This window comes from Schistocerca americana, chromosome 10 (assembly GCF_021461395.2).
Source record: "Schistocerca americana isolate TAMUIC-IGC-003095 chromosome 10, iqSchAmer2.1, whole genome shotgun sequence".
Classification (NCBI taxonomy): Eukaryota; Metazoa; Arthropoda; class Insecta; order Orthoptera; family Acrididae; genus Schistocerca; species Schistocerca americana.
In genome coordinates, this window is record NC_060128.1 from 26,338,554 (window position 1) to 26,363,380 (window position 24,827).

Here is a 24,827-nt window from a genome sequence, read left to right on the forward strand (position 1 = left end):
CGTCAATTAGAAGGTCAGAGGGATACAGTAAACCTGAAGTGAAGCATCGGAATGTATAACTAATGTCACAGGAATGGTTCAAATCATAGACAGTAGGAAGAGTCAGTCCTCTTGTACGTAAGTCGGCATTGTGCCTTTTCTATCTAATTCCGATGCAATTTCTGTGGTTCGTCGTCAATAAAAAGGTCCAAGAGATACAGTAAACCAGAAGTGAAGTATCGGAATCTAATACCGGTCTCACAGGAAAGGTTCATAGCATAGAGAGTAAGAAGAGCCAGTCATCTTGTATTTGAGTCGGCATTGTGCCTTTTGTATTTAATTCCGGTGCAATTTCTGTGTTTCATCGTCAATAAGAAGGTCAGTGGGCTACAGTAAACCTGAAGTGAAGCATCGGAATCTATAGCTAGTGTCACAGGAATGGTTCAAAACATAGTCAGTAAGAAGAGTCAGTCCTCTTGTACTTAAGCCGGCATTGCGCCTTTTGTATTTAAATCCGATGCAAATTCTATGTTTCATCGACAGTAAGAAGGTCAGAGGGATACAGTAAACCTGAAGTGAAGCATTGGAATCTATAACTAGTGTCACAGGAATGGTTCAAAACTTAGACAGACGGATGAGTCAGTCTTCTTGTACGTAAGACGGCATTGTGCCTTATGTATTTAATTCCGATGCAATTTCTGTGTTTAATCGTCAATAAGAAGGTCAGCGGTATACAGTAAACCTGAAGTGAAGCATCGGAATCTATAAGTAGTGTCACGGGAATGGTTAAAAACATTGACAGAAAAAAAAGTCAGTCTTCGTGTACTTAAGTCGGCATCGTGCCTTTTGTATTTAATTCCGTTGCAATTTCTGTATTTCATCGTCAATAAGAAGATCCATGTGATACAGTAAACCTTAAGTGAAGCATCGGAATCTATAACTAGTGTCACAGGAATGGTTCAAAACATAGTCAGTAAGAAGAGTCAGTCCTCTTGTACTTAAGTCGGCATTGCGCATTTTGTATTTAAATCCGATGCAATTTCTGTGTTTCATCGACAATAAGAAGGTCAGAGGGATACAGTAAACCTGAAGTGAAGCATCGGAATCTAATACCGGTCTCACAGGAAAGGTTCATAGCATAGAGAGTAAGAAGAGCCAGTAATCTTGTATTTGAGTCGGCATTGTGCTTTTGTATTTAATTCCGATGCAATTTCTGTGTTTCATCGTCAATAAGATGGTCAGTGGGCTACAGTAAACCTAAAGTGAAGCATCGGAATCTATAGCTAGTGTCACAGGAATGGTTCAAAACATAGTCAGTAAGAAGAGTCAGTCCTCTAGTACTTAAGTCGGCATTGCGCCTTTTGTATTTAAATCCGATGCAATTTCTATGTTTCATCGAAAATAAGAAGGTCAGAGGGATACAGTAAACCTGAAGTGAAGCATCGGAATCTATAACTAGTGTCACAGGAATGGTTCAAAACTTAGACAGAAGGATGAGTCTGTCTTCTTGTACGTAAGTCGGCATTGCGCCTTTTGTATTTAATTCCGATGCAATTTCTGTGTTTCATCGTCAATAAGAAGGTGAGAGGGATACAGTAAACCTGAAGTGAAGCATCGGAATCTATAACTAGTATCACGGGAATGGTTCAAAACATAGAGATTAGGAAGAGTCAGTCTTCTTATACTTAAGTCGGCACTGTGTGTTTTTGTATTTAATTCCGATGCAATTTTTTGTGTTTCATCGTCAATTAGAAGGTCAGAGGGATACAGTAAACCTGAAGTGAAGCATCGGAATGTATAACTAATGTCACAGGAATGGTTCAAATCATAGACATTAGGAAGAGTCAGATTTCTTGTACTTGAGTCGGCATTGTGCCTTTTGTATTTAATTATGATGCAATTTCTGTGTTTCATCGTCAATAAGAAGGTCCAAGGGATACAGTAAACCAGAAGTGAGGCATCGGAATCTATAACTAGTGTCACAGGAATGGTTCAAAACATAGACAGTAGGAAGAGTAAGTCTTCTAGTACTTAAGTCGGCATTGTGCCTTTTGTATTTAATTCCGATGCAATTTCTCTGTTTCATCATCAATAAGAAGGTCCAACTGATACAGTAAACCAGAAGTGAGGCATCGGAATCTATAACTAGTATCACGGGAATGGTTCAAAACATAGAGATTAGGAAGAGTCAATCTTCTTATACTTATGTCGGCACTGTGCCTTTTGTATTTAATTCCGATGCAATTTCTGTGTTTCATCGCCAATTAGAAGGTCAGAGGGATACAGTAAACCTGAAGTGAAGCATCGGAATGTATAACTAGTGTCACAGGAATGGTTCAAATCATAGACAGTAGGAAGAGTCAGATTTCTTGTACTTGAGTCGGCATTGTGCCTTTTGTATTTAATTCTGATGCAATTTCTGTGTTTCATCGTCAATAAGAAGGTGAAAGGGATACAATAAACATATTGTGAAGCATCGGAATCTAAAACTGGACTCACAGGAAATGTTCACAACATAGTCAGAAAGAAGAGACAGTCCTCTTGTACTTAAGTCGGCATTGCGCCTTTTGTATTTAAATCCGATGCAATTTTTGTGTTTCATCGACAATAAGAAGGTCAGAGGGATAGAGTAAACCTGAAGTGAAGCATCGGAATCTATAACTAATGTCACAGGAATGGTTTAAAACATAGAAAGTTGGAAGAGTCAGTCTTCTTGTACTTAAGTCGGCATTGTGCCTTTTCTATTTAATTCCGATGCAATTTCTGTGTTTCATCATCAAGTAGAAGGTCAGAGGGATACAGTAAACCTGAAGTGAAGCATCGTAATGTATAACTAGTGTCACAGGAATGGTTCAAATCATAGACAGAAGGAGGAGTCAGATTTCTTGTACTTGAGTCGGCATTGCGCTTAAGTATTTAATTCCGATGCAATTTCTGTGTTTCATCGTCAATAAGAAGGTCCAAGTGATACAGTAAACCTAAAGTGAAGCATCGGAAACTTTAACTAGTGTCACCGGAATGGTTCAAATCATAGACAGTAAGAAGTGTCAGTCTTCTTGTAGTTAAATCAGCATTGTGCCCTTTCTATTTAATTCCGAGGCAATTTCTGTGTTTCATCGTAAATAAGAAGGTCAGAGGGATACAATAAACCTGAAGTGAAGCATCGGAATCTGTAACTAGTGTCACAGGAATGGTTCTAAACATAGACAGTAAGAAGAGTCAGTCTTCTTGTACTAAAGTCGGCATTGTGCCTTTTGTATTTAATTCCGATGCAATATCTGTGTTTCATCGTCAATAAGAAGGTCCAAGGGATACAATAAACATATTGTGAAGCATCGGATTCTAAAACTGGACTCACAGGAAATGTTCACAACAAAGTCAGAAAGAAGAGACAGTCTTCTAGTACTTAAGTCGGCATTGTGCCTTTTATATTTAATTCCGATGCAATTTCTGTGTTTCGTCGTCTATAAGAAGGTCAGAGGGCTACAGTAAACTTGAAGTGAAGCATCGGAATCTATAGCTAGTGTCACAGGAATGGTTCAAAACAGAGACAGAAAGAAAAGTCAGTCTTCCTGTACTTAAGTCGGCATTGTGCCTTTTCTATTTAATTCCGATGCAATTTCTGTGTTTCATCATCAAGATGAAGGTCAGAGAGATACAGTAAACCTGAAGTGAAGCATCGGAATGTATAACTAGTGTCACAGGAGTGGTTCAAAACATAGAGAGTAGGAAGAGTCAGTTTACTTGTACATGAGTCGGCATTGTGCCTTTTGTTTTTAATTCCGATGCAATTTCTGTGTTTCATCGTCAATAAGAAGGTCAGAGGGATACAGTAAACCTGTAGTGAAGCATCGGAATCTATAACAAGTGTCCTAGGAATGGTTCAAATAATAGACAGTAGGAAGAGTCAGTCTTCTTGTACTTAAGTCGGTATTGTGCCTTTTGTATTTAATTCCGATGCAATTTCTGTGTTTCATCGTCAATAAGAAGGTCCAAGGGATACAGTAAACCTGAAGTGAAGCATCGGAATCTATAACTAATGTCACAGGAATGGTTTAAAACATAGAAAGTTGGAAGAGTCAGTCCTCTTGTACTTAAGTCGGCATTGTGCCTTTTCTATTTAATTCCGATGCAGTTTCTGTGTTTCGTCATCAATGAGAAGGTCCAAGGGATACAGTAAACCTGAAGTGAAGCATCGGAATCTATAACTAATGTCACAGGAATGGTTTAAAACATAGAAAGTTGGAAGAGTCAGTCTTCTTGTACTTAAGTCGGCATTGTGCCTTTTCTATTTAATTCCGATGCAGTTTCTGTGTTTCGTCATCAATGAGAAGGTCCAAGGGATACAGTAAACCTGAAGTGAAGCATCGGAATCTATAACTAGTGTCAGAGGAGTGGTTCAAAACTTAGACAGAAGGATGAGTCAGTCTTCTTGTACGTAAGTCGGCATTGTGCCTTTTGTATTTAATTCCGATGCAATTTCTGTGTTTCATCGTCAATAAGAAAGTCAGAGGGATACAGTAAACCTGAAGTGAAGCATCGGAATCTATAACTAGTATCACGGGAATGGTTCCAAACATAGAGATTAGGAAGAGTCAGTCTTCTTATACTTAAGTCGGCACTGTGCCTTTTGTATTTCATTCCGATGCAATTTCTGTGTTTCATCGTCAATTAGAAGGTCAGAGGGATACAGTAAACCTGAAGTGAAGCATCGGAATATATAACTAGTGTCACAGGAATGGTTCAAATCATAGACAGTAGGAAGAGTCTGATTTCTTGTACTTGAGTCGGCATTGTGCTTAAGTATTTAATTCCGATGCAATTTCTGTGTTTCATCGTAAATAAGAAGGTCAGAGGTATACAGTAAACCTGAAGTGAAGCATCGGAGTCTGTAACTAGTGTCACAGGAATGGTTCTAAACATAGAAAGTTGGAAGAGTCAGTCTTCTTGTACTTAAGTCGGCATTGTGCCTTTTCTATTTAATTCCGATGCAGTTTCTGTGTTTCGTCATCAATGAGAAGGTCCAAGGGATACAGTAAACCTGAAGTGAAGCATCGGAATCTATAACTAGTGTCAGAGGAGTGGTTCAAAACTTAGACAGAAGGATGAGTCAGTCTTCTTGTACGTAAGTCGGCATTGTGCCCTTTGTATTTAATTCCGATGCAATTTCTGTGTTTCATCGTAAATAAGAAGGTCAGAGGGATACAGTAAACCTGAAGTAAAGCATCGGAATCTGCAACTAGTGTCACAGGAATGGTTCTAAACATAGACAGTAAGAAGAGTCAGTCTTCTTGTACTAAAGTCGGCATTGTGCCTTTTGTATTTAATTCCGATGCAATATCTGTGTTTCATCGTCAATAAGAAGGTCCAAGGGATACAATAAACATATTGTGAAGCATCGGATTCTAAAACTGGACTCACAGGAAATGTTCACAACATAGTCAGAAAGAAGAGACAGTCTTCTAGTACTTAAGTCGGCATTGTGCCTTTTGTATTTAATTCCGATGCAATTTCTGTGTTTCGTCGTCTATACGAAGGTCAGAGGGCTACAGTAAACTTGAAGTGAAGCATCGGAATCTATAGCTAGTGTCACAGGAATGGTTCAAAACAGAGACAGTAGGAAGAGTCAGTTGTCTTGTACTTAAGTCGGCATTGTGCCTTTTCTATTTAATTCCGATGCAAGTTCTGTGTTTCGTCGTCAATGAGAAGGTCCAAGGGATACAGTAAACCTGAAGTGAAGCATCGGAATCTATAACTAGTGTCACAGGAATGGTTCAAAACATAGACAGTAAGAAAAGTCAGTCTTCCTGTACTTAAGTCGGCATTGTGCCTTTTCTATTTAATTCCGTTGCAATTTCTGTGTTTCATCATCAAGATGAAGGTCAGAGAGATACAGTAAACCTGAAGTGAAGCATCGGAAAGTATAACTAGTGTCACAGGAGTGGTACAAAACATAGAGAGTAGGAAGAGTCAGTTTACTTGTACATGAGTCGGCATTGTGCCTTTTGTATTTAATTCCGATGCAATTTCTGTGTTTCATCGTCAATAAGAAGGTCAGAGGGATACAGTAAACCTGTAGTGAAGCATCGGAATCTATAACAAGTGTCCTAGGAATGGTTCAAATAATAGACAGTAGGAAGAGTCAGTCTTCTTGTACTTAAGTCGGTATTGTGCCTTTTGTATTTAATTCCGATGCAAGTTCTGTGTTTCGTCGTCAATGAGAAGGTCCAAGGGATACAGTAAACCTGAAGTGAAGCATCGGAATCTATAACTAGTGTCACAGGAATGGTTCAAAACATAGTCAGTAAGAACAGTCAGTCATCTTGTACTTAAGTCGGCATGGTGCCTTTTGTATTTAATTCCGATGCAATTTCTGTGTTTCTACGTCAATAAGAAGGTCTAAGGGATACAGGAAACATATTGTGAAGCATCGGAATCTAAAACTGGTCTCACAGGAAATGTTCAAAGCATAGCCGGTAAGAAGAGTCGGTCCTCTTGTACTTAAGTCGGCATTGTGCCTTTCTATTTAATTCCGATGCAATTTCTGTGTTTCGTCGTCAATAAGAAGGTCCAAGGGATACAGTAAACCAGAAGTGAAGCATCGGAATCTAATACCGGTCTCACAGGAAAGGTTCATAGCATAGAGAGTAAGAAGAGCCAGTCATCTTGTACTTGAGTCGGCATTGTGCCTTTTGTATTTAATTTCGATGCAATTTCTGTGTTTCATCGTCAATAAGAAGGTCAGTGGGCTACAGTAAACCTGAAGTGAAGCATCGGAATCTATAGCTACTGTCACAGGAATGGTTCAAAACATAGTCAGTAAGAAGAGTCAGTCCTCTTGTACTTAAGTCGGCATTGCGCCTTTTGTATTTAAATCCGATGCAAATTCTATGTTTCATCGACAATAAGAAGGTCAGAGGGATACAGTAAACCTGAAGTGAAGCATCGGAATCTATAACTAATGCCACAGGAATGGTTCAAAACATAGAAATTTTATAAGAGTCCGTCTTCTTGTACTTAAGTCGGCATTGTGCCTTTTCTATATAATTCCGATGCAGTTTCTGTGTTTCGTCGTCAATGAGAAGGTCCAAGGGATACAGTAAACCTGAAGTGAAGCATCGGAATCAATAACTAGTGTCACAGGAATGGTTCAAAACTTAGACAGAAGGATGAGTAAGTCATCTTGTACGTATGTCGGCATTGTGCCTTTTGTATTTAATTAAGATGCAATTTCTGTGTTTCATCGTCAATAAGAAGGTCAGAGGGATACAGTAAACCTGAAGTGAAGCATCGGAATCTATAACTAGTATCACAGGAATGGTTCAAAACATAGAGATTAGGAAGAGTCAGTCTTCTTGTACTTAAGTCGGCACTGTGCCTTTTGTATTTAATTCCGATGCAATATCTGTGTTTCATCGCCAATTAGAAGGTCAGAGGGATACAGTAAACCTGAAGTGAAGCATCGGAATATATAACTAGTGTCACAGGAATGGTTCAAAACATAGACAGTAGGAAGAGTCAGATTATTTGTACTTGAGTCGGCATTGTGCCTTTTGTATTTAATTCTGATGCAATTTCTGTGTTTCATCGTCAATAAGAAGGTCCAAGGGATACAATAAACATATTGTGAAGCATCGGAATCTAAAACTGGACTCACAGAAAATGTTCACAACATAGTCAGAAAGAAGAGACAGTCCTCTTGTACTTAAGTCAGCATTGCGCCTTTTGCATTTAAATCCGATGCAATTTCTGTGTTTCATCGACAATAAGAAGGTCAGAGGGATACAGTAAATCTGAAGTGAAGCATCGGAATCTATAACTAATGTCACAGGAATGGTTCAAAACATAGAAAGTTGGAAGAGTCAGTCTTCTTGTACTTAAGTCGGCATTGTGTCTTTTCTATTTAATTCCGGTGCAGTTTCTGTGTTTCGTCGTCAATGAGAAGGTCCAAGGGATACAGTAAACCTGAAGTGAAGCATCGGAATCTATAACTAGTGTCAGAGGAATGGTTCAAAACTTCGACAGAAGGATGAGTCAGTCTTCTTGTACGTAAGTCGGCATTGTGCCTTTTGTATTTAATTCCGATGCAATTTCTGTGTTTCATCGTCAATAAGAAGGTCAGAGGGATACAGTAAACCTGAAGTGAAGCATCGGAATCTATAACTAGTATCACGGGAATGGTTCAAAACATAGAGATTAGGAAGAGTCAGTCTTCTTATACTTAAGTTGGCACTGTGCCTTTTGTATTTCATTCCGATGCAATATCTGTGTTTCATCGTCAATTAGAAGGTCAGAGGGATACAGTAAACCTGAAGTGAAGCATCGGAATCTATAACTAGTGTCAGAGGAATGGTTCAAAACTTCGACAGAAGGATGAGTCAGTCTTCTTGTACGTAAGTCGGCATTGTGCCTTTTGTATTTAATTCCGATGCAATATCTGTGTTTCATCGTCAATAAGAAGGTCCAAGGGATACAATAAACATATTGTGAAGCATCGGAATATAAACTGGACTCACAGGAAATGTTCACAACATATTCAGAAAGAAGAGACTGTCTTCTAGTACTTAAGTCGGCATTGTGCCTTTTGTATTTAATTCCGATGCAATTTGTGTGTTTCGTCGTCAATAGGAAGGTCAGAGGGCTACAGTAAACCTGAAGTGAAGCACCGGAATCTATGGCTAGTGTCACAAAATTAGTTCAAAACAGAGACAGTAGGAAGAGTCAGTCTTCTTGTACTTAAGTCGGCATTGTGCCTTTTCTATTTAATTCCGATGCAAGTTCTGTGTTTCGTCGTCAATAAGAAGGTCCAAGGGATACAGTAAACCTGAAGTGTAGCATCGGAATCTATAACTAGTGTCACAGGAATGGTTCAAAACATAGACAGTAAGAAAAGTCAGTCTTCCTGTACTTATGTCGGCATTGTGCCTTTTCTATTTAATTCCGATGCAATTTCTGTGTTTCATCATCAAGATGAAGGTAAGAGAGATACAGTAAACCTGAAGTGAGCATCGGAATGTATAACTAGTGTCACAGGAGTGGTTCAAAACATAGAGAGTGGGAAGAGTCAGTTTTCTTGTACTTGAGTCGGCATTGTGCCTTTTGTATTTAATCCCGATGCAATTTCTGTGTTTCTTCGTCAATAAGAAGGTCAGAGGGATACAGTAAACCTGAAGTGAAGCATCGGAATCTATAACAAGTGTCATAGGAATGGTTCAAATAATAGACAGTAGGAAGAGTCAGTCTTCTTGTACTTAAGTCGGCATTGTGCCTTTTGTATTTAATTCCGATGCAATTTCTGTGTTTCATCGTCAATAAGAAGGTCCAAGGGATATAGTTAACCAGAAGTGAAGCATCGGAATCTAATACCGGTCTCACTGGAAAGGTTCATAGCATAGAGAGTAAGAAGAGCCAGTCATCTTGTATTTGAGTCGGCATTGTGCTTTTGTATTTAATTCCGATGCAATTTCTGTGTTTCATCGTCAATAAGATGGTCAGTGGGCTACAGTAAACCTGAAGTGAAGCATCGGAATCTATAGCTAGTGTCACAGGAATGGTTCAAAACATAGTCAGTAAGAAGAGTCAGTCCTCTTGTACTTAAGTCGGCATTGCGCCTTTTGTATTTAAATCCGATGCAATTTCTATGTTTCATCGAAAATAAGAATTTCAGAGGGATACAGTAAACCTGAAGTGAAGCATTGGAATCTATAACTAGTGTCACAGGAATGGTTCAAAACTTAGACAGAAGGATGAGTCTGTCTTCTTGTAGGTAAGTCGGCATTGCGCCTTTTGTATTTAATTCCGATGCAATTTCTGTGTTTCATCGTCAATAAGAAGGTCAGAGGAATACAGTAAACCTGAAGTGAAGCATCGGAATCTATAACTAGTATCACGGGAATGGTTCAAAACATAGAGATTAGGAAGAGTCAGTCTTCTTATACTTAAGTCGGCACTGTGTGTTTTTGTATTTAATTCCGATGCAATTTTTTGTGTTTCATCGTCAATTAGAAGGTCAGAGGGATACAGTAAACCTGAAGTGAAGCATCGGAATGTATAACTAATGTCACAGGAATGGTTCAAATCATAGACAGTAGGAAGAGTCAGATTTCTTGTACTTGAGTCGGCATTGTACCTTTTGTATTTAATTATGATGCAATTTCTGTGTTTCATCGTCAATAAGAAGGTCCAAGGGATACAGTAAACCTGAAGTGAGGCATCGGAATCTATAACTAGTGTCACAGGAATGGTTCAAAACATAGACAGTAGGAAGAGTAAGTCTTCTAGTACTTAAGTCGGCATTGTGCCTTTTGTATTTAATTCCGATGCAATTTCTCTGTTTCATCATCAATAAGAAGGTCCAACTGATACAGTAAACCTGAAGTGAGGCATTGGAATCTATAACTAGTGTCACAGGAATGGTTCAAAGCATAGTCAGTAAGAAGAGTCAGTCTCCTTGTACTTAAGTCGGCATGGTGCCTTCTGTATTTAATTGCGATGCAATTTCTGTGTTTCATCGTTAATAAGAAGTTCCAAGGGATACAGTAAACATATTGTGAAGCATCGGAATCTAAGACTGGTCTCACAGGAAATGTTCAAAACATAGTCAGTAAGAAGAGTCAGTCCTCTTGTACTTAAGTCGGCATTGTGCCTTTTCTATTTAATTCCGATGCAATTTCTGTGTTTTATCGTCAATGAGAAGGTCCAAGGGATACAGTAAACCTAAAGTGGAGCATCGGAATCTATAACTAGTGTCACAGGAATGGTTCAAAACATAGACAGTTGGAAGAGTCAGTCTTCTTGTACCTAAGTCGGCATTGTGCATTTTCTATTTAATTCCGATGCAGTTTCTGTGTTTCATCGTCAATGAGAAGGTCCAAGCAATACAGTAAACCTGAAGTGAGGCTTCGGAATCTATAACTAGTGTCACAGGAATGGTTCAAAACATAGACAGTAGGATGAGTCGGATTTCTTGTACGTGAGTCGGCATTGTGCCTTTTGTATTTAAATCCGATGCAATTTCTGTGTTTCATCGTAAATAAGAAGGTCAGAGGGATACAGTAAACCTGAAGTGAAGCATTGGAATCTGTAACAAGTGTCACAGGAATGGTTCTAAACATAGACAGTAAGAAGAGTCAGTCTTCTTGTACTTAAGTCGGCATTGTGCCTTTTGTATTTAATTCCGATGCAATATCTGTGTTTTATCGTCAATAAGATGGTCCAAGGGATAAAATAAACATATAGTGATGCATCGGAATCTAAAACTGGTCTCACAGGAAATGTTCACAGCATAGTCAGAAAGAAGAGACAGTCTTCTTGTACTTAAGTCGGCTTTGTGCCTTTTGTATATATTTCCCATGCAATTTCTGTGTCTCGTCGTCAATAAGAAGGTCAGAGGACTACAGTAAACCTGATGTGAAGCACCGGAATCTATAGCTAGTGTCACAGGAATGGTTCAAAACAGAGACAGTAGGAAGAGTCAGTCTTCTTGTACTTAAGTCGGCATTGTGCCTTTTCTATTTAATTCCGATGCAAATTCTGTGTTTCGTCGTCAATAAGAAGGTCCATGGGATACAGTAAACCTGAAGTGAAGCATCGGAATCTATAACTAGGGTCACAGGAATGGTTCAAAACATAGACAGTAAGAAAAGTCAGTCTTCTTGTACTTGAGTCGGCATTGTGCCTTTTGTGTTTAATTTCGATGCAATTTCTGTGTTTCATCGTCAATAAGAAGGTCAGAGGGATACAGGAAACCTGAAGTGAAGCTTCGGAATCTATAACAAGTGTCACAGGATTGTTTCAAAAAATAGACAGTAGGAGGACTCAGTCTTCTTGTACTTAAGTTGGCATTGTGCCTTTTGAATTTAATTCCGATGCAATTCCTGTGTTTCATCATCATTAAGAAGGGCAGAGGGATGCAGTAAAGCTGAAGTGAGGCATCGGAATATATAACTAGTGTCACAGGAATGGTTCAAAACATAGTCAGTAAGAAGAGTCAGTCTTCTTGTACTTAAGTCGGCATGGTGCCTTTTGTATTTAATTCCGATGCAATTTCTGTGTTTCATCGTCAATAAGAAAGTCCAAGGGATACAGTAAACATATTGTGACGCATCGGAATCTAAAACTGATCTCACAGGAAATGTTCAAAACATAGCCAGTAAGAAGAGTCAGTCCCCTTGTACTTAACTCGGCATTGTGCCTTTTCTATTTAATTCCGATGCAATTTCTGTGTTTCGTCGGCAATAAGAAGGTCCAAGGGATACAGTAAACCTGAAGTGAAGCATCGGAATCTAATACCGGTCTCACAGGAAAAGTTCATAGCATAGAGAGTAAAAAGAGCCAGTCATCTCTTCTTTGAGTCGGCATTGTGCCTTTTGTATTTAATTCCGATGCAATTTCTGTGTTTCATCGTCAATTAGAAGGTCAGAGGGCTAAAATTAAACCTGAAGTGAAGCATCGGAATCTATAGCTAGTGTCACAGGAATGGTTCAAAACATAGACAATAAGAAAAGTCAGTCTTCTTGTACTTAAGTCGGCATTGTGCCTTTTCTATTTAATTCCGTTGCAATTTCTGTGTTTCATCATCAAGTAGAAGGTCAGAGGGATACAGTAAACCTGAAGTGAAGCATCGTAATGTATAACTAGTGTCACAGGAATGGTTCAAATCATAGACAGTAGGAAGAATCAGTTTTCTTGTACTTGAGTCGGCATTGTGCCTTTTGTATTTAATTCCGATGCAATTTCTGTGTTTCATCGCCAATAAGAAAGTCAGAGAGATACAGTAAACCTGAAGTGAAGCATCGGAATCTATAACAAGTTTCACAGGAATGGTTCAAAATATAGACAGTAGGAAGAGTCAGTCTTCTTATACTAAAGTCGGCATTGTGCCTTTCGTATTTAATTCCGATGCAATTTCTGTGTTTCATCGTCAATAAGAAGGTCCAAGGGATACAGAAAACCTGAAGTGAGGCATCCGAATCTATAACTAGTGTCACAGGAATGGTTCAAAACATAGACAATAGGAAGAGTAAGTCTTCTAGTACTTAAGCCGGCATTGTGCCTTTTGTATTTAATTCCGATGCAAATTCTGTGTTTCATCATCAATAAGAAGGTCCAAGGGATACAGTAAACCTGAAGTTAGGCATCGGAATCTATAACTAGTGTCACAGGACTGGTTCAAAACATAGTCAGTAAGAAGAGTCAGTCTTCTTGTACTCAAGTCGGCATGGTGCCTTTTGTATTTAATTCCGATGCAATTTCTGTGTTTCATCGCCAGTAAGAAGTTCCAAGGGATAAGGTAGACGTACTGTGAAACATCGGAATCTAAAACTGGTCTCACAGGAAATGTTCAAAACATAGTCAGTAAGAAGAGTCAGTCATCTTGTACTTAAGTCGGCATTGTGCCTTTTCTATTTAATTGCGATGCAATTTCTGTGTTTCGTCGGCAATAAGAAGGTCCAAGGGATACAGTAAACCTGAAGTGAAGCATCGGAATCTAATACCGGTCTCACAGGAAAGGTTCATAGCATAGAGAGTAAAAAGAGCCAGTCATCTCTTCTTTGAGTCGGCATTGTGCCTTTTGTATTTAATTCCGATGCAATTTCTGTGTTTCATCGTCAATTAGAAGGTCAGAGGGCTAAAATTAAACCTGAAGTGAAGCATCGGAATCTATAGCTAGTGTCACAGGAATGGTTCAAAACAGAGACATTAGGAAGAGTCAGTCTTCTTGTACTTAAGTCGGCATCGTGCCTTTTCTATTTAATACCGATGCAAATTCTATGTTTCGTCGTCAATAAGAAGGTCCAAGGGATACAGTAAACCTGAAGTGAAGCATCGGAATCTATAACTAGTATCACAGGATTGGTTCAAAACATAGACAATAAGAAAAGTCAGTCTTCTTGTACTTAAGTCGGCATTGTGCCTTTTCTATTTAATTCCTTTGCAATTTCTGTGTTTCATCATCAAGTAGAAGGTCAGAGGGATACAGTAAACCTGAAGTGAAGCATCGTAATGTATAACTAGTGTCACAGGAATGGTTCAAATCATAGACAGTAGGAAGAATCAGTTTTCTTGTACTTGAGTCGGCATTGTGCCTTTTGTATTTAATTCCGATGCAATTTCTGTGTTTCATCGCCAATAAGAAAGTCAGAGAGATACAGTAAACCTGAAGTGAAGCATCGGAATCTATAACAAGTTTCACAGGAATGGTTCAAAAAATAGACAGTAGGAAGAGTCAGTCTTCTTATACTAAAGTCGGCATTGTGCCTTTCGTATTTAATTCCGATGCAATTTCTGTGTTTCATCGTCAATAAGAAGGTCCAAGGGATACAGAAAACCTGAAGTGAGGCATCCGAATCTATAACTAGTGTCACAGGAATGGTTCAAAACATAGACAATAGGAAGAGTAAGTCTTCTAGTACTTAAGCCGGCATTGTGCCTTTTGTATTTAATTCCGATGCAAATTCTGTGTTTCATCATCAATAAGAAGGTCCAAGGGATACAGTAAACCTGAAGTTAGGCATCGGAATCTATAACTAGTGTCACAGGACTGGTTCAAAACATAGTCAGTAAGAAGAGTCAGTCTTCTTGTACTCAAGTCGGCATGGTGCCTTTTGTATTTAATTCCGATGCAATTTCTGTGTTTCATCGCCAGTAAGAAGTTCCAAGGGATAAGGTAGACGTACTGTGAAACATCGGAATCTAAAACTGGTCTCACAGGAAATGTTCAAAACATAGTCAGTAAGAAGAGTCAGTCATCTTGTACTTAAGTCGGCATTGTGCCTTTTCTATTTAATTGCGATGCAATTTCTGTGTTTCGTCGTCAATAAGAAGGTCCAAGGGAAACAGTGAACCTGAAGTGAAGCATCCTAATCTAATACCGGTCTCACAGGAAAGGTTCATAGCATAGAGAGTAAGAAGAGCCAGTCATCTTGTATTTGAGTCGGCATTGTGCCTTTTGTATTTAATTCCGATACGATTTCTAAGTTTCATCGTGAATAAGAAGGTCAGAGGGATACAGAAAAACTGAAGTGAAGCATCGGAATCTATAACTAGTGTCACAGGAATGGTTAAAAACATTGACTGTAAAAAGAGTCAGTCTTCTCGTACTTAAGTCGGCATTGTGCCTTTTGTATTTAATTCCGATGCATATTCTAAGTTTCATCGTCAATAAGAAAATCCAAGTGATACAGTAAACCTAAAGTGAAGCATCGGAATCTATAACTAGTGTCACAGGAATGGTTCAAAACATAGTCAGTAAGAAGAGTCAGTCTTCTTGTACTTAAGTCAGCATTGTGCTTTTTCTATATAATTCCGATGCAATTTCTGTGTTTTATCGTCAATAAGAAGGTCAGAGGGATACAGTAAACCTTAAGTGAAGCATCGGAATCTATAACTAGTGTCACAGGGATGGTTCAAAACGTAGACAGTAGGAAGAGTCAGTATTCTTGTACTTAAGTCGGCATTGTGACTTTTGTATTTAATTCCGATGCAATTTCTGTGTTTCATCGTCAATCAGAGGGTCAGAGGGATACAATAAACCTGCAGTGAGGCATCAGAATCTATAACTAGTGCCACAGGAATGGTTCAAATCATAGACAGTAAGAAGAGTCAGTCTACTTGTACTTAAGTAGGCATTGTGCCTTTTGTATTTAATTCCGATGCAATTTCTGTGTTTCATCGTCAACAAGAAGGTCCAAGGAATACAGCACACCTGAAGTGAAGAATCGGAATCTATAACTAGTGACACAGGAATGGTTCAAATCATAGACAGTAAGAAGAGTCAGTCTTCTTGTACTTAAGTCGGCATTGTGCCTTTTCGATTTAATTCCGATGCAATTTCTGTGTTTCATTATCAAGAAGAAGCTCAGAGGGATACAGTAAACCTGAAGTGAAGCATCGGAATGTATAACTAGTGTCACAGGAATTGTTAAAAACATAGACAGTCGGAAGAGTCATTCTTCTTGTACTTGAGTCGGCATTGTGCCTTTAGTATTTAATTCCGATGCAGTTTCTGTGTTTCATCGTCAATAAGAAGGTCAGAGGGATACAGTAAACCTGTAGTGAAGCATCGGAATCTATAACAAGTGTCACAGGAATGGTTCAAAAATAGACAGTAGGAAGAGTCAGTCTTCTTGTTCTTAAGTGGGCATTGTGCCTTTTGTATTTAATTCCGATGCAATTTCTGTGTTTCATCGTCAATAAGAAGGTCCAAGGGATACGGTAAGCCTGAAGTGAAGCATCGCAATCTATAACTAGTGTCCCAGGAATGGTTCAAAACATAGTCAGTAAGAAGAGTCAGTCTTCTTGTATTTGAGTCGGCATTGTGAGTTTTGTATTTAATTCCGATGCAATTTCTAAGTTTCATCGTCAATAAGAAGAATAGAGGTATACAGTAAACGTGAAGTGAAGCATCGGAATCTATTACTAGTGTCACAGGAATAGTAAAGAGCATTGACAGTAAGAAGAGTCTGTCCTCTTGTACTTAAGTCGGCATTGTGCCTTTTCTATTTAATTCCGATGCAATTTCTGTGTTTTATCGTCAATAAGAAGGTCAGAGGGATACAGTAAACTTGAAGTGAAGCATCGGAATCTATAACTAGTGTCACAGGGATGGTTCAAAACGTAGACAGTAGGAAGAGTCAGTCTTCTTGTACTTAAGTCGGCATTGTGATTTTTGTATTTAATTCCGATGCAATTTCTGTGATTCATCGTCAATAAGAGGGTCAAAACGATACAGTAAACCTGAAGTGAGGCATCAGAATCTATAACTAGTGTCACAGGAATGGTTCAAAACATAGACAGTAGGAAGAGTCAGTGTTCTTGTACTCAAGTCGCCATTGTGCCTTTTCTTTTTAATTCCGATGCAACATCTGTGTTTCATCGGCAATAAGAAGGTCCAAGGGACACAGTAAACCTGAAGTGAGGCATCGGAATCTATAACTAGTGTCACATTAATGGTTCAAATCATAGACAGTAATAAAAGTCAGTCTTCTTGTACTTAAGTCAGCATTGTGCCTTTTCTGTTTAATTCCGATGCTATTGCTGTTTTGCATCGTCAATAAGAAAGTCCAAGGGATACAGTAAACATATGGTGAAGCATCGCAATCTATAACTAGTGTCACAGGAATGGTTCAAAACATAGTCAGTAAGAAGAGTCAGTCTTCTTGTACTTAAGTCAGCATTGTGCATTTTCTATTTAATTCCGATGCAATTTCTGTGTTTTATCGTCAATAAGAAGGTCAGAGGGATACAGTAAACTTGAAGTGAAGCATCGGAATCTATAACTAGTGTCACAGGGATGGTTCAAAACGTAGACAGTAGATAGAGTCAGTCTTCTTGTACTTAAGTCGGCATTGTGACTTTTGTATTTAATTCCGATGCAATTTCTGTGTTTCATCGTCAATCAGAGGGTCAGAGGGATACAATAAACCTGCAGTGAGGCATCAGAATCTATAACTAGTGCCACAGGAATGGTTCAAATCATAGACAGTAAGAAGAGTCAGTCTACTTGTACTTAAGTAGGCATTGTGCCTTTTGTATTTAATTCCGATGCAATTTCTGTGTTTCATCGTCAACAAGAAGGTCCAAGGGATACAGCACACCTGAAGTGAAGAATCGGAATCTATAACTAGTGACACAGGAATGGTTCAAATCATAGACAGTAAGAAGAGTCAGTCTTCTTGTACTTAAGCCGGCATTGTGCCTTTTCGATTTAATTCCGATGCAATTTCTGTGTTTCATCATCAAGAAGAAGCTCAGAGGGATACAGTAAACCTGAAGTGAAGCATCGGAATGTATAACTAGTGTCACAGGAATGGTTAAAAACATAGACAGTCGGAAGAGTCATTCTTCTTGTACTTGAGTCGGCATTGTGCCTTTTGTATTTAATTCCGATGCAGTTTCTGTGTTTCATCGTCAATAAGAATGTCAGAGGGATACAGTAAACCTGTAGTGAAGCATCGGAATCTATAACAAGTGTCACAGGAATGGTTCAAAAATAGACAGTAGGAAGAGTCAGTCTTCTTGTTCTTAAGTGGGCATTGTGCGTTTTGTATTCAATTCCGATGCAATTTCTGTGTTTCATCGTCAATAAGAAGGTCCAAGGGATACGGTAAGCCTGAAGTGAAGCATCGCAATCTATAACTAGTGTCCCAGGAATGGTTCAAAACATATTCAGTAAGAAGAGTCAGTCTTCTTGTATTTGAGTCGGCATTGTGAGTTTTGTATTTAATTCCGATGCAATTTCTAAGTTTCATCGTCAATAAGAAGAATAGAGGTATACAGTAAACGTGAAGTGAAGCATCGGAATCTATTACTAGTGTCACAAGAATAGTAAAGAGCATTGACAGTAAGAAGAGTCTGTCCTCTTGTACTTAAGTCGGCATTGTGCCTTTTCTATTTAATTCCGATGCAATTTCTGTGTTTTATCGTCAATAAGAAGGTCAGAGGGATACAGTAAACCTGAAGTGAAGCATCGGAATCTATAACTAGTGTCACAGGAATGGTTAAAAACATAGACAATCGGAAGAGTCGTTCTTCTTGTACTTGAGTCGGCATTGTGCCTTTTGTATTTAATTCCGATGCAGTTTCTGTGTTTCATCGTCAATAAGAAGGTCAGAGGGATACAGTAAAGCTGTAGTGAAGCATCGGAATCTATAACAAGTGTCACAGGAATGGTTCAAAAATAGACAGTAGGAAGAGTCAGTCTTCTTGTTCTTAAGTGGGCATTGTGCCTTTTGTATTTAATTCCGATGCAATTTCTGTGTTTCATCGTCAATAAGAAGGTCCAAGGGATACGGTAAGCCTGAAGTGAAGCATCGCAATCTATAACTAGTGTCCCAGGAATGGTTCAAAACATAGTCAGTAAGAAGAGTCAGTCTTCTTGTATTTGAGTCGGCATTGTGAGTTTTGTATTTAATTCCGATGCAATTTCTAAGTTTCATCGTCAATAAGAAGAATAGAGGTATACAGTAAACGTGAAGTGAAGCATCGGAATCTATTACTAGTGTCACAGGAATAGTAAAGAGCATTGACAGTAAGAAGAGTCTGTCCTCTTGTACTTAAGTCGGCATTGTGCCTTTTCTATTTAATTCCGATGCAATTTCTGTGTTTTATCGTCAATAAGAAGGTCAGAGGGATACAGTAAACTTGAAGTGAAGCATCGGAATCTATAACTAGTGTCACAGGGATGGTTCAAAACGTAGACAGTAGGAAGAGTCAGTCTTCTTGTACTTAAGTCGGCATTGTGATTTTTGTATTTAATTCCGATGCAATTTCTGTGATTCATCGTCAATAAGAGGGTCAAAACGATACAGTAAACCTGAAGTGAGGCATCAGAAACTATAACTAGTGTCACAGGAATGGTTCAAAACATAGACAGTAGGAAGAGTCAGTGTTCTTGTACTTAAGTCGCCATTGTGCCTTTTGTTTTTAATTCCGATGCAACTTCTGTGTTTCATCGGCAATAAGAAGGTCCAAAGGGCCACAGTAAACCTGAAGTGAGGCATCGGAATCTATAACTACTGTCACATTAATGGTTCAAAACATAGACAGTAATAAAAGTCAGTCTTCTTGTACTTAAGTCAGCATTGTGCCTTTTCTGTTTAATTCCGATGCTATTGCTGTTTTGCATCGTCAATAAGAGAGTCCAAGGGATACAGTAAACATATGGTGAAGCATCGGAAACTAAAACTGGTCTCACAGGAAATGTTCAAACCATAGTCAGTAAGAAGAGTCAGTCTTCTTGTACTTAAGTCGGCATTGTGCCTTTTCTACTTAATTCCGATGCAATTTCTGTGTTTCATCGTCAATACGAAGGTCCAAGGGATACGGTAAGCCTGAAGTGAAGCATCGCAATCTATAACTAGTGTCCCAGGAATGGTTCAAAACATAGTCAGTAAGAAGAGTCAGTCTTCTTGTATTTGAGTCGGCATTGTGAGTTTTGTATTTAATTCCGATGCAATTTCTAAGTTTCATCGTCAATAAGAAGAATAGAGGTATACAGTAAACGTGAAGTGAAGCATCGGAATCTATTACTAGTGTCACAGGAATAGTAAAAAGCATTGACAGTAAGAAGAGTCTGTCCTCTTGTACTTAAGTCGGCATTGTGCCTTTTGTATTTAATTCCGATGCAATTTCTGTGTTTCATCGTCAATACGAAGGTCCAAGTGATACAGTAAACCTAAAGTGAAGCATCGCAATCTATAACTAGTGTCACAGGAATGGTTCAAAACATAGTCAGTAAGAAGAGTCAGTCTTCTTGTACTTAAGTCAGCATTGTGCATTTTCTATTTAATTCCGATGCAATTTCTGTGTTTCATCGTCAATCAGAGGGTCAGAGGGATACAATAAACCTGCAGTGAGGCATCAGAATCTATAACTAGTGCCACAGGAATGGTTCAAATCATAGACAGTAAGAAGAGTCAGTCTACTTGTACTTAAGTAGGCATTGTGCCTTTTGTATTTAATTCCGATGCAATTTCTGTGTTTCATCGTCAACAAGAAGGTCCAAGGGATACAGCACACCTGAAGTGAAGAATCGGAATCTATAACTAGTGACACAGGAATGGTTCAAATCATAGACAGTAAGAAGAGTCAGTCTTCTTGTACTTAAGTCGGCATTGTGCCTTTTCGATTTAATTCCGATGCAATTTCTGTGTTTCATCATCAAGAAGAAGCTCAGAGGGATACAGTAAACCTGAAGTGAAGCATCGGAATGTATAACTAGTGTCACAGGAATGGTTAAAAACATAGACAGTCGGAAGAGTCATTCTTCTTGTACTTGAGTCGGCATTGTGCCTTTTGTATTTAATTCCGATGCAGTTTCTGTGTTTCATCGTCAATAAGAAGGTCAGAGGGATACAGTAAACCTGTAGTGAAGCATCGGAATCTATAACAAGTGTCACAGGAATGGTTCAAAAATAGACAGTAGGAAGAGTCAGTCTTCTTGTTCTTAAGTGGGCATTGTGCCTTTTGTATTTAATTCCGATGCAATTTCTGTGTTTCATCGTCAATAAGAAGGTCCAAGGGATACGGTAAGCCTGAAGTGAAGCATCGCAATCTATAACTAGTGTCCCAGGAATGGTTCAAAACATAGTCAGTAAGAAGAGTCAGTCTTCTTGTATTTGAGTCGGCATTGTGAGTTTTGTATTTAATTCCGATGCAATTTCTAAGTTTCATCGTCAATAAGAAGAATAGAGGTATACAGTAAACGTGAAGTGAAGCATCGGAATCTATTACTAGTGTCACAGGAATAGTAAAGAGCATTGACAGTAAGAAGAGTCTGTCCTCTTGTACTTAAGTCGGCATTGTGCCTTTTCTATTTAATTCCGATGCAATTTCTGTGTTTTATCGTCAATAAGAAGGTCAGAGGGATACAGTAAACTTGAAGTGAAGCATCGGAATCTATAACTAGTGTCACAGGGATGGTTCAAAACGTAGACAGTAGGAAGAGTCAGTCTTCTTGTACTTAAGTCGGCATTGTGATTTTTGAATTTAATTCCGATGCAATTTCTGTGATTCATCGTCAATAAGAGGGTCAAAACGATACAGTAAACCTGAAGTGAGCCATCAGAAACTATAACTAGTGTCACAGGAATGGTTCAAAACATAGACAGTAGGAAGAGTCAGTGTTCTTGTACTTAAGTCGCCATTGTGCCTTTTGTTTTTAATTCCGATGCAACTTCTGTGTTTCATCGGCAATAAGAAGGTCCAAGGGACACAGTAAACCTGAAGTGAGGCATCGGAATCTATAACTAGTGTCACATTAATGGTTCAAAACATAGACAGTAATAAAAGTCAGTCTTCTTGTACTTAAGTCAGCATTGTGCCTTTTCTGTTTAATTCCGATGCTATTGCTGTTTTGCATCGTCAATAAGAAAGTCCAAGGGATACAGTAAACATATGGTGAAGCATCGGAAACTAAAACTGGTCTCACAGGAAATGTTCAAACCATAGTCAGTAAGAAGAGTCAGTCTTCTTGTACTTAAGTCGGCATTGTGCCTTTTCTACTTAATTCCGATGCCATTTCTGTGTTTCATCGTCAATAAGAAGGTCCAAGGGATACGGTAAGCCTGAAGTGAAGCATCGCAATCTATAACTAGTGTCCCAGGAATGGTTCAAAACATAGTCAGTAAGAAGAGTCAGTCTTCTTGTATTTGAGTCGGCATTGTGAGTTTGTATTTAATTCCGATGCAATTTCTAAGTTTCATCGTCAATAAGAAGAATAGAGGTATACAGTAAACGTGAAGTGAAGCATCGGAATCTATTACTAGTGTCACAGGAATAGTAAAAAGCATTGACAGTAAGAAGAGTCTGTCCTCTTGTACTTAAGTCGGCATTGTGCCTTCTGTATTTAATTCCGATGCAATTTCTGTGTTTCATCGTCAATACGAAGGTCCAAGTGATACAGTAAACCTAAAGTGAAGCATCGCAATCTATAACTAGTGTCACAGGAATGGTTCAAAACATAGTCAGTAAGAAGAGTCAGTCTTCTTGTACTTAAGTCAGCATTGTGCATTTTCTATTTAATTCCGATGCAATTTCTGTGTTTTATCGTCAATAAGAAGGTCAGAGGGATACAGTAAACTTGAAGTGAAGCATCGGAATCTATAACTAGTGTCACAGGGATGGTTCAAAACGTAGACAGTAGAAAGAGTCAGTCTTCTTGTACTTAAGTCGGCATTGTGACTTTTGTATTTAATTCCGATGCAATTTCTGTGTTTCATCGTCAATCAGAGGGTCAGAGGGATACAATAAACCTGCAGTGAGGCATCAGAATCTATAACTAGTGCCACAGGAATGGTTCAAATCATAGACAGTAAGAAGAGTCAGTCTACTTGTACTTAAGTAGGCATTGTGCCTTTTGTATTTAATTCCGATGCAATTTCTGTGTTTCATCGTCAACAAGAAGGTCCAAGGGATACAGCACACCTGAAGTGAAGAATCGGAATCTATAACTAGTGGCACAGGAATGGTTCAAATCATAGACAGTAAGAAGAGTCAGTCTTCTTGTACTTAAGTCGGCATTGTGCCTTTTCGATTTAATTCCGATGCAATTTCTGTGTTTCATCATCAAGAAGAAGCTCAGAGGGATACAGTAAACCTGAAGTGAAGCAGCGGAATGTATAACTAGTGTCACAGGAATGGTTAAAAACATAGACAGTCGGAAGAGACATTCTTCTTGTACTTGAGTCGGCATTGTGCCTTTTGTATTTAATTCCGATGCAGTTTCTGTGTTTCATCGTCAATAAGAAGGTCAGAGGGATACAGTAAACCTGTAGTGAAGCATCGGAATCTATAACAAGTGTCACAGGAATGGTTCAAAAATAGACAGTAGGAAGAATCAGTCTTCTTGTTCTTAAGTGGGCATTGTGCCTTTTGTATTCAATTCCGATGCAATTTCTGTGTTTCATCGTCAATAAGAAGGTCCAAGGGATACGGTAAGCCTGAAGTGAAGCATCGCAATCTATAACTAGAGTCCCAGGAATTCTTTCAAAACATAGTCAGTAAGAAGAGTCAGTCTTCTTGTATTTGAGTCGGCATTGTGAGTTTTGTATTTAATTCCGATGCAATTTCTAAGTTTCATCGTCAATAAGAAGAATAGAGGTATACAGTAAACGTGAAGTGAAGCATCGGAATCTATTACTAGTGTCACAGGAATAGTAAAGAGCATTGACAGTAAGAAGAGTCTGTCCTCTTGTACTTAAGTCGGCATTGTGCCTTTTCTATTTAATTCCGATGCAATTTCTGTGTTTTATCGTCAATAAGAAGGTCAGAGGGATACAGTAAACCTGAAGTGAAGCATCGGAATGTATAACTAGTGTCACAGGAATGGTTAAAAACATAGACAGTCGGAAGAGTCATTCTTCTTGTACTTGAGTCGGCATTGTGCCTTTTGTATTTAATTCCGATGCAGTTTCTGTGTTTCATCGTCAATAAGAAGGTCAGAGGGATACAGTAAACCTGTAGTGAAGCATCGGAATCTATAACAAGTGTCACAGGAATGGTTCAAAAATAGACAGTAGGAAGAGTCAGTCTTCTTGTTCTTAAGTGGGCATTGTGCCTTTTGTATTTAATTCCGATGCAATTTCTGTGTTTCATCGTCAATAAGAAGGTCCAAGGGATACGGTAAGCCTGAAGTGAAGCATCGCAATCTATAACTAGTGTCCCAGGAATGGTTCAAAACATAGTCAGTAAGAAGAGTCAGTCTTCTTGTATTTGAGTCGGCATTGTGAGTTTTGTATTTAATTCCGATGCAATTTCTAAGTTTCATCGTCAATAAGAAGAATAGAGGTTTACAGTAAACGTGAAGTGAAGCATCGGAATCTATTACTAGTGTCACAGGAATAGTAAAGAGCATTGACAGTAAGAAGAGTCTGTCCTCTTGTACTTAAGTCGGCATTGTGCCTTTTCTATTTAATTCCGATGCAATTTCTGTGTTTTATCGTCAATAAGAAGGTCAGAGGGATACAGTAAACTTGAAGTGAAGCATCGGAATCTATAACTAGTGTCACAGGGATGGTTCAAAACGTAGACAATAGGAAGAGTCAGTCTTCTTGTACTTAAGTCGGCATTGTGATTTTTGTATTTAATTCCGATGCAATTTCTGTGATTCATCGTCAATAAGAGGGTCAAAACGATGCAGTAAACCTGAAGTGAGGCATCAGAATCTATAACTAGTGTCACTGGAATGGTTCAAAACATAGACAGTAGGAAGAGTCAGTGTTCTTGTACTTAAGTCGCCATTGTGCCTTTTGTTTTTAATTCCGATGCAACTTCTGTGTTTCATCGGCAATAAGAAGGTCCAAGGGACACAGTAAACCTGAAGTGAGGCATCGGAATCTATAACTAGT